Source organism: Schistocerca americana, chromosome 1 (genome assembly GCF_021461395.2).
Source record: "Schistocerca americana isolate TAMUIC-IGC-003095 chromosome 1, iqSchAmer2.1, whole genome shotgun sequence".
NCBI lineage: Eukaryota > Metazoa > Arthropoda > Insecta > Orthoptera > Acrididae > Schistocerca > Schistocerca americana.
In genome coordinates, this window is record NC_060119.1 from 997668549 (window position 1) to 997683486 (window position 14938).

The 14938-nt window shown below is 42.7% G+C and overlaps 1 pseudogene; it reads left to right on the forward strand.

Annotated features, from left to right (window-relative positions):
- Positions 1 to 2147: 2147 nt before the first annotated feature.
- LOC124558608 lies at positions 2148 to 2265 on the forward strand (annotated as a pseudogene).
- The last annotated feature ends 12673 nt before the right edge of the window (positions 2266 to 14938 follow it).

Here is a 14938-nt window from a genome sequence, read left to right on the forward strand (position 1 = left end):
GGAATCTTTTTTAGTTAAGGTGGAGACAGAGAAATACTGAAGAATTCTTCAACTTAAAAACTTAGGACATTTTGGATTGTTCCTTTATGTAACTTTCTCTTTAAAGGCCGAACCGTTATTAAATCTTGGTGATCTGTCTGACTAATCATTCTTGTGCTTACTTTCAATAGGAAAATGTCATTTGATTAAGAATTAAAAGAATTTCTTAACTACCTGTGCCATGAGGACCCTCGTCTTCATCGTCACGTCGTTGTGGAGTATTAGGTGTAGGGAAGTTCCCCTCAGGGTGCTATCAGATATTAAACTTTTTCTTTAACTGTGATATTCACAATTTCTAACCAATTTTCAGTCACTTTTAGTATTTGTCAGTTAGGGAGATAATGGGTGTGTGTCTACAGGTCAAAAACCAAAGCGTATCCATTTGTGACAGAGTTATCCATAGTCCTTCAACAGATTACGGCAACTGCCCCACACTAACACTTCAAATCGTGGGGGCTCAGTTTTGAGGTGCTTTTATTCATTTTCATCCACACTATTCAAACACGATTTCTATCGTCAACGAACAATAGTCAGTGACTGCCTTTATCTGGTTTGTTGAGCTGAGCTTTACATAAATATATCATTGGTCCATATCCCTTACAACAACAAATATCTTATTGTTGTCAGCTATCGTGCAGGAGATCTGTGCTTAGACACAGTGAAGGGATACGGTGGAACTTCGAATGTTATCCTCGTTGCGTCAAGTTCGAATGTACTTAGACTATAATATGCTGCTGGACCGAAATGAGTGACTTCCATTTTCATCATGTTGAAACATTAGAACAGTAGAAATTTTCCAAATTTCTGGAAACGGACTCACGAAACACAGTGGTGGCAATCTCCCTATAACAGCAGACTACACAAAACAATGTGTTAATTATGGATTGATCGGAACTTCTGATAAATCATTTCGATTTTTCTGTAGTTCTTTCATCTAACCAGTCAACATTTATTTGGAAATTTAATTAATTATTAAAATCGAACTGTACATCGATTAGAGCGTGACGGAGTCGCCTTGGGGGAAAATATGACTAACTATATTGCAGGAAAGCAACGTGAAAGCTAAATTAGAAAGATGAAGCCTTCTGCTTAAAGAGTGAGGGAAACCCCCGAAGAGACAATGGATGAATAAGTATTACTTTGACTCCTGTCCGCTGTAGCTACTTTCCCCTCTTTCCCCTTAGCCTTTCCAGTTCGTTCCCTTCGCTTTACAACTTCATTACCCTGTATTGCACTCTCCTGCACATGCTCAGTGATACCAAGAGTGTCAATTCACTCTTCCCTCTCCACTACATCCCCCTCCCCAAAAAACTGAATCTGTTTGTCACAACAGCAGATTACAATACATATCTAACTCTCTTATCATAGCTCAAATACTTGAAGCTCATGTTTGTTCAAAACTAGTATGGAAATTTGCGCTAACCAATAAAAGTAATTTTGTTACATCACAGTTAAAATAATGGCAGATCATTTACTATCAGTGAGAAATCGGTGAAAGAGAGTCACATATGTTATAGGTGTGTTGCAGTTGCAGTAACTGAAACAAAGTTTTACACTGCGACGATAAATTTTTCACGTAGTTACAGTCACCAACCTTCTCCTACGGACACCAAAATATGTTGTTGAATCCCATCTGCATAGGGAGAAATGATCATTTTCATAAGATAAGAGAAAGTAGAGTTCGAGCGGAACGATTTAAGTGTTCATTTTTCCCACGTGCTATTAGACTGTGGAGGGGTCAAGAAATAATCTAAAAGTGGTTCTATGAACCCTCAGACAAACACTTAAGTGTAAATAGAATGAGATATTCACGGTGCAGCGGAGTGTGCGCTGATATGAAACTTTCTGGCACATTAAAACTGTGTGCCGGACGGAGATTTGCCCGCGAAAGGCAAAGGTCCCGAGTTCGAGTCTCGTCCGGCACACAGTTTTAATCTGGCAGGAAGATTCACTTAAGTGTAAACGTCTGAATAATCGTGTTGATGTAGGAACTATTGTAGTTCGTGCCAATGCATTCTAAAAATTTCCACTCACTTCTCACTTGGTGGTGTTTGATGAAACTAACCGCTAACGACAAAGCATTCTATTATCAGCTGATATTACATGTAGGCAACGGCCTTGCCGCAATGGATACACCGGTTCTCGTCTGATCACCGAAGTTAAGCGCTGTCGGGCGTGGCTGGCACTTGGATGGGTGACCATCCGGGCGGCAATGAGCTGTTGCCATTTTTCCGGGTGCACTCAGCCTCGTGATGCCAAGTGAGGAGCCGCATCCTCAACTGAGGATGACACGGCGGTCGGATGGTCCAGATGGGCCAATTGTGGCCTGACGACGTAGTGCTGTCATATTACATGTACCTTAAAATCCCAGCAGCTTTGTCTGAATCTGACGAAAATAGATTACGTCGAGCATGTAAAACTGATCTCTCATATACAACACGGAGGCCTGAATGGAGAGTCGCATGTCTGAAATCGCGACACGGTCCCAGCAAGCGCCGGGATGAGGCGGCGCACGTGGCGCAAACAGGGCGGTGATGTCCGTGAAGAGCGAGGCGGGGCGGCCCGCACTGCGTGACGTCAGACGGTGGCTGCGGCGGCGGCGGCCGCGGACGGATGGGAATGCGATTACAAGCGGCGGGCCCGCGGCTCATGAATGTTAACCGAGCCGGCGAGGCGAGGCGAGCGCGCAGGCGCTACGGGACGGGACGGCTGTTTGGCGTGGCAGGCGGCGGCGGCGGCGGCGGCGGCGGCGGCGGTGTGAGGCGCGTAGCGGGCAGCGCGCAGCGGGCTGCAGGCGCTCCGCAGCTGATCACTGGCTCAGCGGCGTAGCAGGGCAGTTTCTGGTCGAGGACACCCCCCAAAACTACGATCTGTAAATATGGCCGCATAGGGTCATGGCTACGCAGACGAAGATGGGTGTAACGCGAAAAGTCGACGTAAATAGCTCAAGTCGATAGGTCTGTTACAGCACAGTAAAATTATCAAGGAATGGGCGACGAACAGTAAATTTACATTTCACAGAGGCCACAAGAGGCCATCACACCAGAGACTGAGAAGAAATAACCTTGGATGCTGAATGAAAACCGATGTGGCTGTTGTAAATACTTTGTTGAAGGCAGGGCCGGATTCGTAGTTTTGAATTACATCATCAGGTACAAATATTATATTTCCTGATGATGTAGTTTAAAATTACGAAATCAGTCGTGCTTTTAATAAAGGATTTAGAATAGATGAAAATCTGACGCGAATCCTACACCACACAGCAATATTCTAGGAGAGTGCGGACAAGCGCACTGTAAGCAGTCTATCGAGTAAATCTGTTTCATTTTCTAACTTCAGCCAGAATTCGAATCGAGAACAGCTGCCAACATGAGTAAGGTAGAAGTAAATATTTTCGGAGTAGTGAAGCAACTTAAATCACTTAATAAAAGGAAGTCTTCTGGTCCAGCCTGTATACCAATTACGCTCCTTTCGGAGTGTGATGATGCATTAGCTCCATACTTAACAATCATATACAACCGTTCGCTCGACGAAAGATCCGTACCCAAAGACTGTAAAGTTGCACAGGTCACACCAATATTGAACAAAGGCAGTATGAGTAATCCAGTAAATTACAGGCCCATATCGTTAACATCGATATGTAGCAGGATTTAAGAACGTATATTGTTTTCGTACATAATGAATTACCTCGAAGAAAATGGTCTATTGACACACAGTCAACAAGGCTTTAGAAAACATCCTTCCTGTGAAACACAACTAGCTCTTTATTCACATGAAGTGTTGAGTGGGATTTCAGATCCATTCCGTATTTCTGGATTTCCGGAAGGCTTTTGGCACTGTACCACACAAGCGGCTCGCAGTGAAATTGCGTGTTTATGGAATATCGTCTCAGTTATGTGGCTGGATTTGTAATTTATTGTCAGAGAGGTCACAGTTCGTAGTAACTGACGGAAAGTCATAGAGTAAAACAGAAGCGATTTCTGGCGTTCCCCAAGGTAGTGTTATAGACCCTTTGCTGTTCATTATCTATATAAACGATTTGGGAGACAATCTGAGCAGCCGTCTTCGATTGTTTGCAGATGACGCTGTCGTTTATCGACTAATAAAGTCATCAGAAGATCAAAACAAACTGCAAAACGATTTAGAAAAAATAAATGAATGGTGCGAAAAGTGGCAATTGACCCCTAATAATGAAAAGTGTGAGGTCATCCACATGAGCGCTAAAAGGAATTCGTTAAACTTCGGTTACACGATAAATCAGTCTAATCTAAAAGCCGTAAATTCAACTAAATACCGGGTTATTACAATTACGAACAACTTAAATTGGAAGAAACTCATAGAAAATGTTATGGGGAAGGCTAACCAAAGACTGCGTTTCATTCGCAGGAGACCTACAAAATGTAGCTGACCTACTAAGGAGACTGCCCACACTACGCTTGTACGTCCTCTTTTAGAATACTGCTGCGCGGTGTGAGATCCTTAACAGATAGGACTGACGGAGAACATCGAAAAAGTTCAAAGAAAGGCAGCTCGTTTTGTATTATCGCGAAATATGGGAGAGAGTGTCACAGAAATGATACAGGATTTAGGCTGGAAATCGTTTTTCGTTGCTACGGAATATTCTCACGAAATTCCAATCACCAACTTTCTCGTCCGACTGCAAAAATATTTTTTTGACGCCGACCTACTTAGGGAGGAACGATCACCACGATAAAATAAGGGAAATCAGAGCTCGTACGGAAAGACATAGTTGTTCATTCTTTCCGCGCGCTATACGAGATTGGAATAATAGAGAATTGTGATGGTGGTTCGATGAACCCTCTGCCAGGCACTTAAATGTGATTTGCAGAGTATCCATGTAGATGTAGATACCACCCTACCTGTGAATAAACACTGTAAAGAAATTTCTCTAACTGGAGCAGTGATAGATACCTCTTATGAACGCCTACATCTGCATCTACATTTACACATCGCTACCTACCTTACGGTGTTGGCGGAGGGTACTTTGTGTATCAATGTCACCTACGCCTTTTACTGTTCCAGTCGCGTATGTTTAACGGGAAGAACGATTGCTGGTGAGCCTCCGCGTGGGCTCAAATCTTTGTGATTATATCTTCAGAGTCTTTGCGCGAGATATTCGTAAGGGAAATCAATATATTGACCGACTCTTCTGGGAACTTAAGTCCTCAAAAGTTTAACGGTAAACAATAATCTGATGCGTAACACCTCTCTTATAGCGTCTGTCAGTGGAGTTGGCTGAGCATCGTCGTAACGCACTCGCCCTTGCTAAATGAACCTGCCGCAAAATGTGCTGCTGTTATTTAGATCGTCTCATTTTCTTCTATCAATCCTATCAGATACGTATCCCATACGACGAGCAATATTGAACTACTAGCCGAACGACTGTTTTGTTAAATACTTCTGTTGTTGATTGACCGAATTCTCTAAGGATTCTGATACTGAATCGGTCTCACGTGTGCCTAACCCCCGATTATTTTATGTGGCCGTTTTCTACAAAAGCTTTTGAGGTGCGAATATCACACATATTGTTCAGAAATACACGCTGTATCCTCCAAAAAAGTCCTGGAGGGCCCAGCTGTAGCGACGTTCGTGGCCTCTCTGTCTGTGGCTTAAGGTGACTAGTGGCCTCATTTCGCCAACAAATTATTATACACAGAATGATTCAGCTACTCCTACCACTTGGGTTTTATGCAACCTGAAACATCTACAGATACTACGTGCAAGATTTTCATATTCTCTCACTCGGTAAATGTCAACTGTTAGTCCTATAGAAAGAATGAACAAAACTTTTTTGCTGGAAATTTAATGTACTTAAATTTTGTACTGGGATGCATTTCCGCTGGAGGCCACAGTTTTCGAATTATTAAAGGAAAACGCATTTCGAGGATTGTAGGTTTTTCTTGAATGACTCGGGCACTACGACCTCTAGCAAGAATGCATTCCAGGACAAAATGTAGCTATATTACATTTCCTATCCTGTGAACTAATAGTTTACACATAGGGAGCGAGAGAATATGAAAATCTTGCATGTAATATTTGAAGGCGCTGTGGGCTGCGTAGAACCCAGCAGTAGGGGCAGCTAAATCACCCTGCCGGCCGCTGCCGCCGAGCGGTTCTAGGCGCTTCACTCTGGAACCGCGCGACCGCTACGGTCGCAGGTTCGAATCCTGCCTCGGGCATGGATGTGTGTGATGTCCTTAGGTTAGTTAGGTTTAAGTAGTTCTAAGTTCTGTTGAACTGATGAGCAAAGAATTTAAGTCCCATAGTGCTCAGAGCCATTTCAACCATTTTTTTGAATCACCCTGTAGAACACGGGCTAGGTCTTAAGTGTTATACTTCTTTGCACTGGTGAATACATCTATTTCCACAACTTGCCTTTTCTTGTCTCAGGGCCATGTTGATACGTTCAGCAATCGTCTATGGTGATGAGGTAATTACATAATTATCTGAGTTGGCCTGGTACAGCTTCAACGTTTTTTTCTGTTTTTGGCAAGCTGTTTGAATAATGGTGAGCAAGTCCAGAACCCAGTGAAAAGCTTACCTTTGTCAATTTAGAAATGTTGAGCAAAATGTTGAAAACTGATCCATGATTGTCACTCTTTCTACTAATTTATCGATTATGATGGGTCTGTTTTCGAGCACTAAGGCCTCCACTTGCGATAGCCGGTTCCTAAAAATGCAATGGCCTGCAACTTCGTCCGCCATCATTGAAACTTGTTTCGCCACACTGGAGTCATCTGTGACACATGATACTAACGCGCATTGTTACCGTGCTTTTCCATCAACTCGGTATGGAATGTTACAATGATCGTCCCATAAGATACACAAAAAAGGTTTAGCGCTAAGCTGCACATTTTGTTTCTCGGTTGCTCTAACGGCATGCTTTTATTTCTGTGCCTCGGTGCCTTTAATGTGTACCAGGACTGCAAACTGATTTCGTAACTTTTTTCTCCGAAACGATAATTACGAGGAGTGTTCAATAAGTAACACAACATATTTTTTTTCTGAAAGCAGATTGATTTTTTTCAGGATTCCCATACACCATATTATTCCCCACGCTTCTGGCTACAAAACCCTATTTTTCAACATAGTCTCCTTTCAATGCGACTGCCTTACGGCACCTTACTCGGAGGGCGTGTATGCTCGCTGGGCTCCATTCTACTGGTCGACGTCGGAGCCAACGTGCTGCAGCATCAGTAATCTCCCCATCATCCACGCACTGCATTCTGTGTAGTGCATCTTTCATTGATCCAAACAGATGGAAGCCGGGAGGTCGGAGATCCAGGATGTAGGGTAGATGAGGAAGGACGCTCCAATGAAGTTTTGTGAGCTCCTCTCGGATGTGCAGACTCGTTTGGAGCCTTACGTTGTCATGGAGAAGGAGAGGTTGGTCTCCATTTTTGTGACGATCAATACGCTGAAGTAGATTTCTTCAATTTCCTGAGGGCAGCTGAGTACATTTCCGAGCGGATCGCTGCACGGTGAGAGAGGACATCAAACAGAGTAACGCCTTCAGAGTCCCAGAAGACGGACACCATGACTTTACTGGCTGAGGGCACAGCTTTGAAGTTTTTCTTTGGAGGGCCGGTGGTGTGTCGCCACTGCATGGATTGCTGTTTCTTTCCGGTTCGAAGTGATGAACTCATTTTTCATCGCCTGTGATGATGTTCGACAAAGAGTTGTCACGATCACCCTCGTAATATGCACCTAGCTCCGCACAGATGGTCCTTCGCCGCTCTTTCTAGTCTTCTGTTAGGCGACGAGGAACCCAGCTGGACACACCTCTGAGTACGCCAACTGGTAGACGAGTGAGTCAGCACTAACAATTGAGATGTCAAGTTGAGCAGCGAGGCGTTTGATTATGATCCGTCGATCACTTCGAATGAGAGTGTCGGCACATTCCACACTTTGTAGGAATAACAGCTGTGTACTGGGGAGATCGGACAGGTTTCCGCGATCTTGTCGTGACGTTGACTGATGCCTCGCCCAACGACTCACTGTGCTTTTGTTCACTGCCAGGGCTCCGTAGACATTCTGGAAGTTACAGACGCTGTTTTGAATGCTACGTATACCGTGTTCAGATATAGGAACTTCATGAAACTATAGGGCCCGAGGCGGCAATATTACGCATTTCAAGATATTCCACATTTTTTGAACCGAAATTGGCCGCAAAAAAAATGAGTTGCATTACTTACTGAACTTCCTTCGTAGAACTTCGTAAATGTCCATGTGTCTGTCAGTCATTCGGCGACGCCTCTCGAAGTGGAAGTGGAAGTGAAGGAACAGAGAGGCATACCCTCCCGGGAGGAACAGCAGTGGCAGCTTGAGTTGTTGCTGGGAGCTGCCTGCCGCGCAGCGCCGGACTGAGCCGGCTAACTCGATGTACAGCCTGGCGGTTCCCACGGGACGCCGCCGGCGCCAACACGCCGACTGGCAAACTAAATAATCTCATCGCGGGATTGTGAGCGGAATCCGCAGCAACAGCGCCCGGCGCCGCGGGCGCCGCCCTCACTCGTCTGCGAGGCCGGGAAAAAGTCCTACCACCTCATTTCCTGAAATAGAACGCGCCGGACGGTGGTTGTGTGACGTACACTGCTGCCACTGACGTACTTATGAAAAGCTGAACGACGTCCGTCGTTTAGAAATATGCGTGAGATAATTAAATGAGTGATAGGTCTCAAAATACACCTGTGAAAGAAAGTTCGCAAAACCTTCGATGTAAACTGAGAGGGATATCTCAAACGTAAGAGCAGTCACAAAACAGGGAGAACGAATGATTCCTAGTAAACACTGCTGAACAATAACTGGGGGCAGTGACATGTCTTTGAGTACACGTATGGAGAGATTTAGAATGTAGATTGAGACTCACTATAGGAACCCATAGGAAGTATAGCTCACCCACGAAGGAGGTAGCATACAGAGCTTTCGTCAAGTCGGTACTTAAATTTTGTTCTCCAGTACCAGATATCATTGACAGAAGAACATGAGAAGATCGAAACAAGAGCAATGTTTCTGGTCCTACCTGCGCCTGCCCTACAGGGCAACGTTGAAATAGTCTGTTCTAAACGAATGCATAGATGTGTTCAAAAAGAATGATGCCTGAGTACTTCAGATAGTCGTATTTTCAAGCCATTAGCCGTTGAGCATCTTCTTACGTGACAACAGGCTCTCTCAGTGAAGTACACTCTTGAAATTCTCTCGAGCGAGTCTGCCATCTTGAAGAGTCGTTTCCGAAATTTATTTACTCCTCCTTGCAAGGTGAAGTGCGTCACAATTATTTGGCCAGTAAGAAGATTTCATCGGACGAACTACTTGTTTCATTAAAGCAAAGATTACAGATTTTCGGTGATTTTTGTTGGTCACAATGCGTTTTTGCTTCCTTCCTCTGCTTGACAGTGTGATGTCTCTTCATTTATGCATATATTATACGTCTAGTTAACTTTTCTACACATTCCAATACATGCTTCTCCTCTGCCACTAGTTTACTTAATCTCGTCTGACTCATTTTACTTAGTAATTTGAGCTTGTTCTGAGAAAAAAGTGTTTTTGTAGGCGTTTTTCCTCATCCTCTCTATCGCACATTTTTTGTTTCCTACTTTCTTTGTTTAGCTGTAATTCTCGCTTTCCGTTGCTGTGCTTGAAATCAAATGTTCCAGGGCCGTTGTTCAGCAAGTTCCTTCTTAAAACTATACGTTTAATGATATTATTATAATATTTTGTCTAAAAACATTCATTTTCTGTCAGGGTATGGTTAAAATATTATCCATGTGACGGTTTGATATTATCTCGTGATCTTAGGTTTTGATAACTTCTCTAAAAACGTAGAGAAGGTAGAGACAGAGGAGATGGGAGTGGAAATTGCCAGTAAACGTACCTTTACCCCAAAAAACGAAATTATTTTATTTCACTCGAAGTCAGTGGTGTTCTTCACAGAAGAAAATTTGTACAAATTTATTGCAATCAGGCTTGACATAAATACTTGAGAATTAGAATCACATGCTCCACAAGTAACAACCGAATTTACAAGATGTGCATCAATGCTTCCAGTTTACAATATGTAGCTAAACACCGTCACTATAAACGTTTTAAAGCTAATTCACTGTCACTAAACTTTGAGGAGACCCACTACATGCAGTTCAGCACCTGTAGGAGATTTCCTTCCAGCATGTGTTTCCTTCCAACATATGAAGACATGCAGATCGAAGAGGTTGACAGTGTTAAATTTCTGGGATTACAGTTCGATAATAAACTCGGTTGGGAAGGTGTACCACAGAATTGCTTAAGCGCCTAAGCAAGTCTGAATTTGGAATAGGAGATATAAATATAAAAAGTCTTTCAACTTTGCTCACTTCCATTCTATTGTGTCGTATGGGATCATATTGTGGGTTAACTCATCAAACCAAGGAAAAGTTTTTAGGTTGGAAAAGCGTGTGATAAGGATCATTTGCGACGTATATTCAAGAACATCATGTTCAAGGAACTTCGTGTTCGAACCACTGCTTCTCAGTATAATTATTCCTTTATAAAATTTGTTGCAAGTAATATATCTCTATTTCCAACCAATAGCTCTATACATAGTATCAATGCTACGAATAAGAACAATCTACATAAAGACCTAAAATCACTTACCTAGGTCCAAAAAGGGGTCCAATATTCAGGAACACACTGTTTCAATAAATTGCCAGCAACAATTAAGAACTTGGTTTCAGATAAAGCGCTGTTTAAACAGAGGTTGAAAGACTTTTGGTAGGCAACTCCTTCTACTGTATAGATGAATATCTTAACAGAGACTACTAAGCAAGCTTAAGCAAAAATGTCTGTTAGATTTCAGTTTTGACTGCGCTTGGTCACAACAGTCAAAATAAGGTACTTCGAGTATGATAAATCTATTAATAGTGCAAAACAATGTTTCATTCTGACAGCGTATTAAATCCGTAAATATTAGCTGTTCCAGTTTACCGCATTTTATTCACATATTTAGACAGTCTCCTGACAGGTGATCAGGGTAGTAAGTACTATAATCAAATGTTTTATATTTTTATGTTATACTTTCTGACATGTTCCACATCCACGAAAATCTTCTCATTTTTTGGCTCTATGGAACGAAAACTGAATCTAATCTAACTCACAATCTTGACCTAAAGACTGCCTGGTAAGCTGCAAATTTACAATTTTTCGAGGGAATTGAACTATCCATTCATGACGGCTAAGAAATTTGACAAAAATGTCAGAAAACATGGAAACAGACAAAACACACACAATGAAAACAGAAAATTTAGGGCTACCACATATAACAAAAGTAATAGTGCTTAGCCGTGGATACAAGAACACTTTCAGAGTTCTGAATAAAAATATATAAATTTATAAATATGGACGTCCAACTTGGAAACAATGAAGTCCCAAAACAGACTAACTTTAAATTAAGTAGTATAGGACACTCATATTATTTAATGCCGACAAGCCCGCAGCTCGTGGTCGTGCGGTAGCGTTCTCGCTTCCCACGCCCGGGTTCCCGGGTTCGATTCCCGGCGGGGTCAGGGATTTTCTCTGCCTCGTGATGGCTGGGTGTTGTGTGATGTCCTTAGGTTAGTTAGATTTAAGTAGTTCTAAGTTCTAGGGGACTATTGACCACAGATGTTAAGTCCCATAGTGCTCAGAGCCATTTGAACCATTTTTCAATGCTGACATCAAAACACAATCAGAGTAACGCATAGCCTAGTATGTTCTTATATGGGTGCATATAGATATAAGGGAGATTTAGCTGCCCAACAGATTCATTTTATGCAACCTGGACTACGTCTGAATCAGGCTCGGTGTCCAGGAAGGCGACAGACACGTGATCGATATAAGTTCTGTCTCAGAGCTTCGGGTGACTGTCGGCAAACGGAATCATACTATAAAGAGTACGCGTGAGGACTAGCAATGTTGAGCCCAACCTACATAGGTAGGAATGATCATCAAAATAAATTATTTTTGGCAGTTCTGTCATACTTAACCGACAGTCTCTATTCTTTCTTCGTATAATTAACAGTGTAGTCATAAGGGTTTGGAGGGCTATGTAAGTTTATTCCGTCTATAATATTCGGTCCTTCCTAAATGGTTCAAAATCGTTGTATAATAAAATCTGTTTTACCATCTGAAAAAACTAAATCAATATGATGTTCCAAAATGCGAACTGCGGAAGTAACAATTTTCCGGTAAATAACCTTTGAACTATTTACGAAAGATTAAGTATTATAAATGGAATAAACTTACATAGAATCCAAAGCCTTTATAACTACTCTGCAAATTACACAAAGAAAGGCTGGAGACACTTGGATGAGTGTGGTAGGAGTAAAGTATATCTTGGTCCAAAAATGTCATGTAACTCATGGGCGCTTGTATGTCTTACGGTATGATTCCCTTCGCTAGCAGTCTCCCAAAGCTCTGAGAACTAATATTTATTATTTGGCTGTGTGCTGTCCGGAAACCGTTCCTGATACAGACATGATGTGGGATGCAATAAATGAAACGGTAGGAACATCTGAATCATCCTGTATTTAAAAACACTTCTTAAACCCAATGGAAGCGAGGAATGACAGAACTGCGGGTTGTAATAACTTTTGAACGTAATCCTCGCAAAACCAGTCATAATTCAACACACAAATTCATCAATATTCAGACAGGGTAGCTATAACCATTATAATGGAAAACACAAACAGAGCCAAACAGCACTGCAGCATCACTGAAAGATGAAATGAAACTTGTCCAGTTAAATACAAAAAAATTTAACTAAGGTTAATCTTGCAATGCTCATTCGTGGAAACACGCGTTACGCCACACATATAGACAGGAAACGCGAAGGCACTTTGTTTTAATTGTTTCGCACCGGACAAAATTTTCTTCGGTGCTACGCTCGCGGTGCAGTGAACTAGTGGCCAATTGCTTACGTTTTGCGGGCAGATACCATCGGTCTGTCACAAGCACCAGCCTTGATACTAAGCTGTGTTCAGACGACGGCTCCATGGTTGGTGTATAATAAGCGCGTCACCTTCAGTGGGCCGGTACATGGAATCATCTGTCCCATGTGCATTACGTTGGTGAAAGACAGACAAGGATATCAAGCTTCACCTACAACACAAAGAAAAGTATAAGCGTGTCTCCATCGAAGCACCTGAATCACTGTTGCTAACAGTTTTGTGGCTAGTTATACTTAAGGCTACTGAACAAAGAACGTACATTATGAGTGATACTGCGCTTTTAAATCGGGCAGGGAGGCAATTCCGCGCGCTCTGGCGCAATGCGATTGTCAGGTTACAACGTGCCAAGCTACAATAGATGGAAAACTTCTGTCGATAGTAGGTTGGTTCGTTGATTCGTGCCAAGCTACAATAGATGGAAGACGTCCGTCGATAGTAGGTTGGTTCGTTGATTCGGGGGAGGGACGGAGCAGCGAGTTCGGATGAGGGAAGGATGGGGAAGGAAATCGTCTGTGCACTTAGGAACTTGCCTAAAGAGATTTAGAGAAATCGCAGAAAACCTAAATCAGGATGGGCAGACGCGGGTTTGAACCGTCGTCCTTCCGAACGCGAGTCCAATGTACTAACCACTGCGCCACCTTGCTCCGTGATAGTGTGTTCACGAGCCGATCAAGGGATCACTACTTCCAATAGTAGTTACAGACAAGTTGTTAATTGTTGTTAAGCTCAGTCTTCTTCTGGACAAACAACACATTGCAGCTGACGGATCGAACATTTTTTACTTCGTCATCCAGTTGTTTGTGACAACTAATAATGTAATTCTTTCAGTACGGACCTCATTATACATTCTGAAATATTTTTCATTTGATATGTTAACTGGTGGCAGTAATAAATTGTTTCATGTATGTACAGAGCTACTATAACGTATATTCATTGGAACAATGTGTCATCACTAAACAGAGCGAACATCAACAAAACCGACAAACTACAGGGTCGGATTCATGACCGCAAATAGAGGAAAAAAGGCTCTATGACCATGTGTCCGGTAACGCAGATTTGGCACGGTGGGTGGAGCTGTCGAATGAAAGTTCCTCTCACCACGTGCTGTGTGTTTCCTTGCGTTTTGTAGGCTGTGTGATTAACACAGGGTACTGTAAGCAGCAGAATTATTCGGTATTCATGCCCGGGACAAGCTAGATTGCTCTGTTTGCACACTACCAAGCAGAGGGAAGCGATCGAGAGGCAGAACATGGTCCTCCAAATCTGGTATACGCACCGTCTGTCGCCTCCCTGCAAGTTCGTCTGTGTGAAAGGATCCATTATAACACAAACGCCCAAAAAGGCTCGAAATATTCTGTGATGTGATTGGTGTCTGTGAGAGTACTTTTTTGGTGTAGCCGTCCTGCCTCTTGACGTTTCCATCTGCTTGGCCATACGCAAACAACACCTCGGATTTATCCCGACATGAATACCGGAACATTACGCAGCGTCAATCATACAACATGCAGCATACAAGAAACACACGGCACGTGGTCAGAGGAACTTCCATAGGTCAGCGCCGTCAATTGTGTCAACGTTGCATGTGCGGACACCATATTCATATGACCTTTTTTCCTCCACTTCCACTCAGGAATCAGTCCCTGCAGTTTGTCGCTCGCTGAGATAAGTGAGATAACTGACTTGCAACTTTTCACACTTGCGCTTTGCTGGCCATAAGAGTTAACGAATGTCAGACACTCCTCGTTCAGAACATACAGGGAAAGTATAAATTCAAAATTCTGTATTGCGTCACTGTTCACCCTAGTGATACACCTTCAGATTTGTTCATGTAGTAATAATTTACAAAGGTTGGTACCACAAGTACTCAGAGATTTCTTGAAATAAATTCGAATATCAGTGATTGTCCTAAACATAGATAT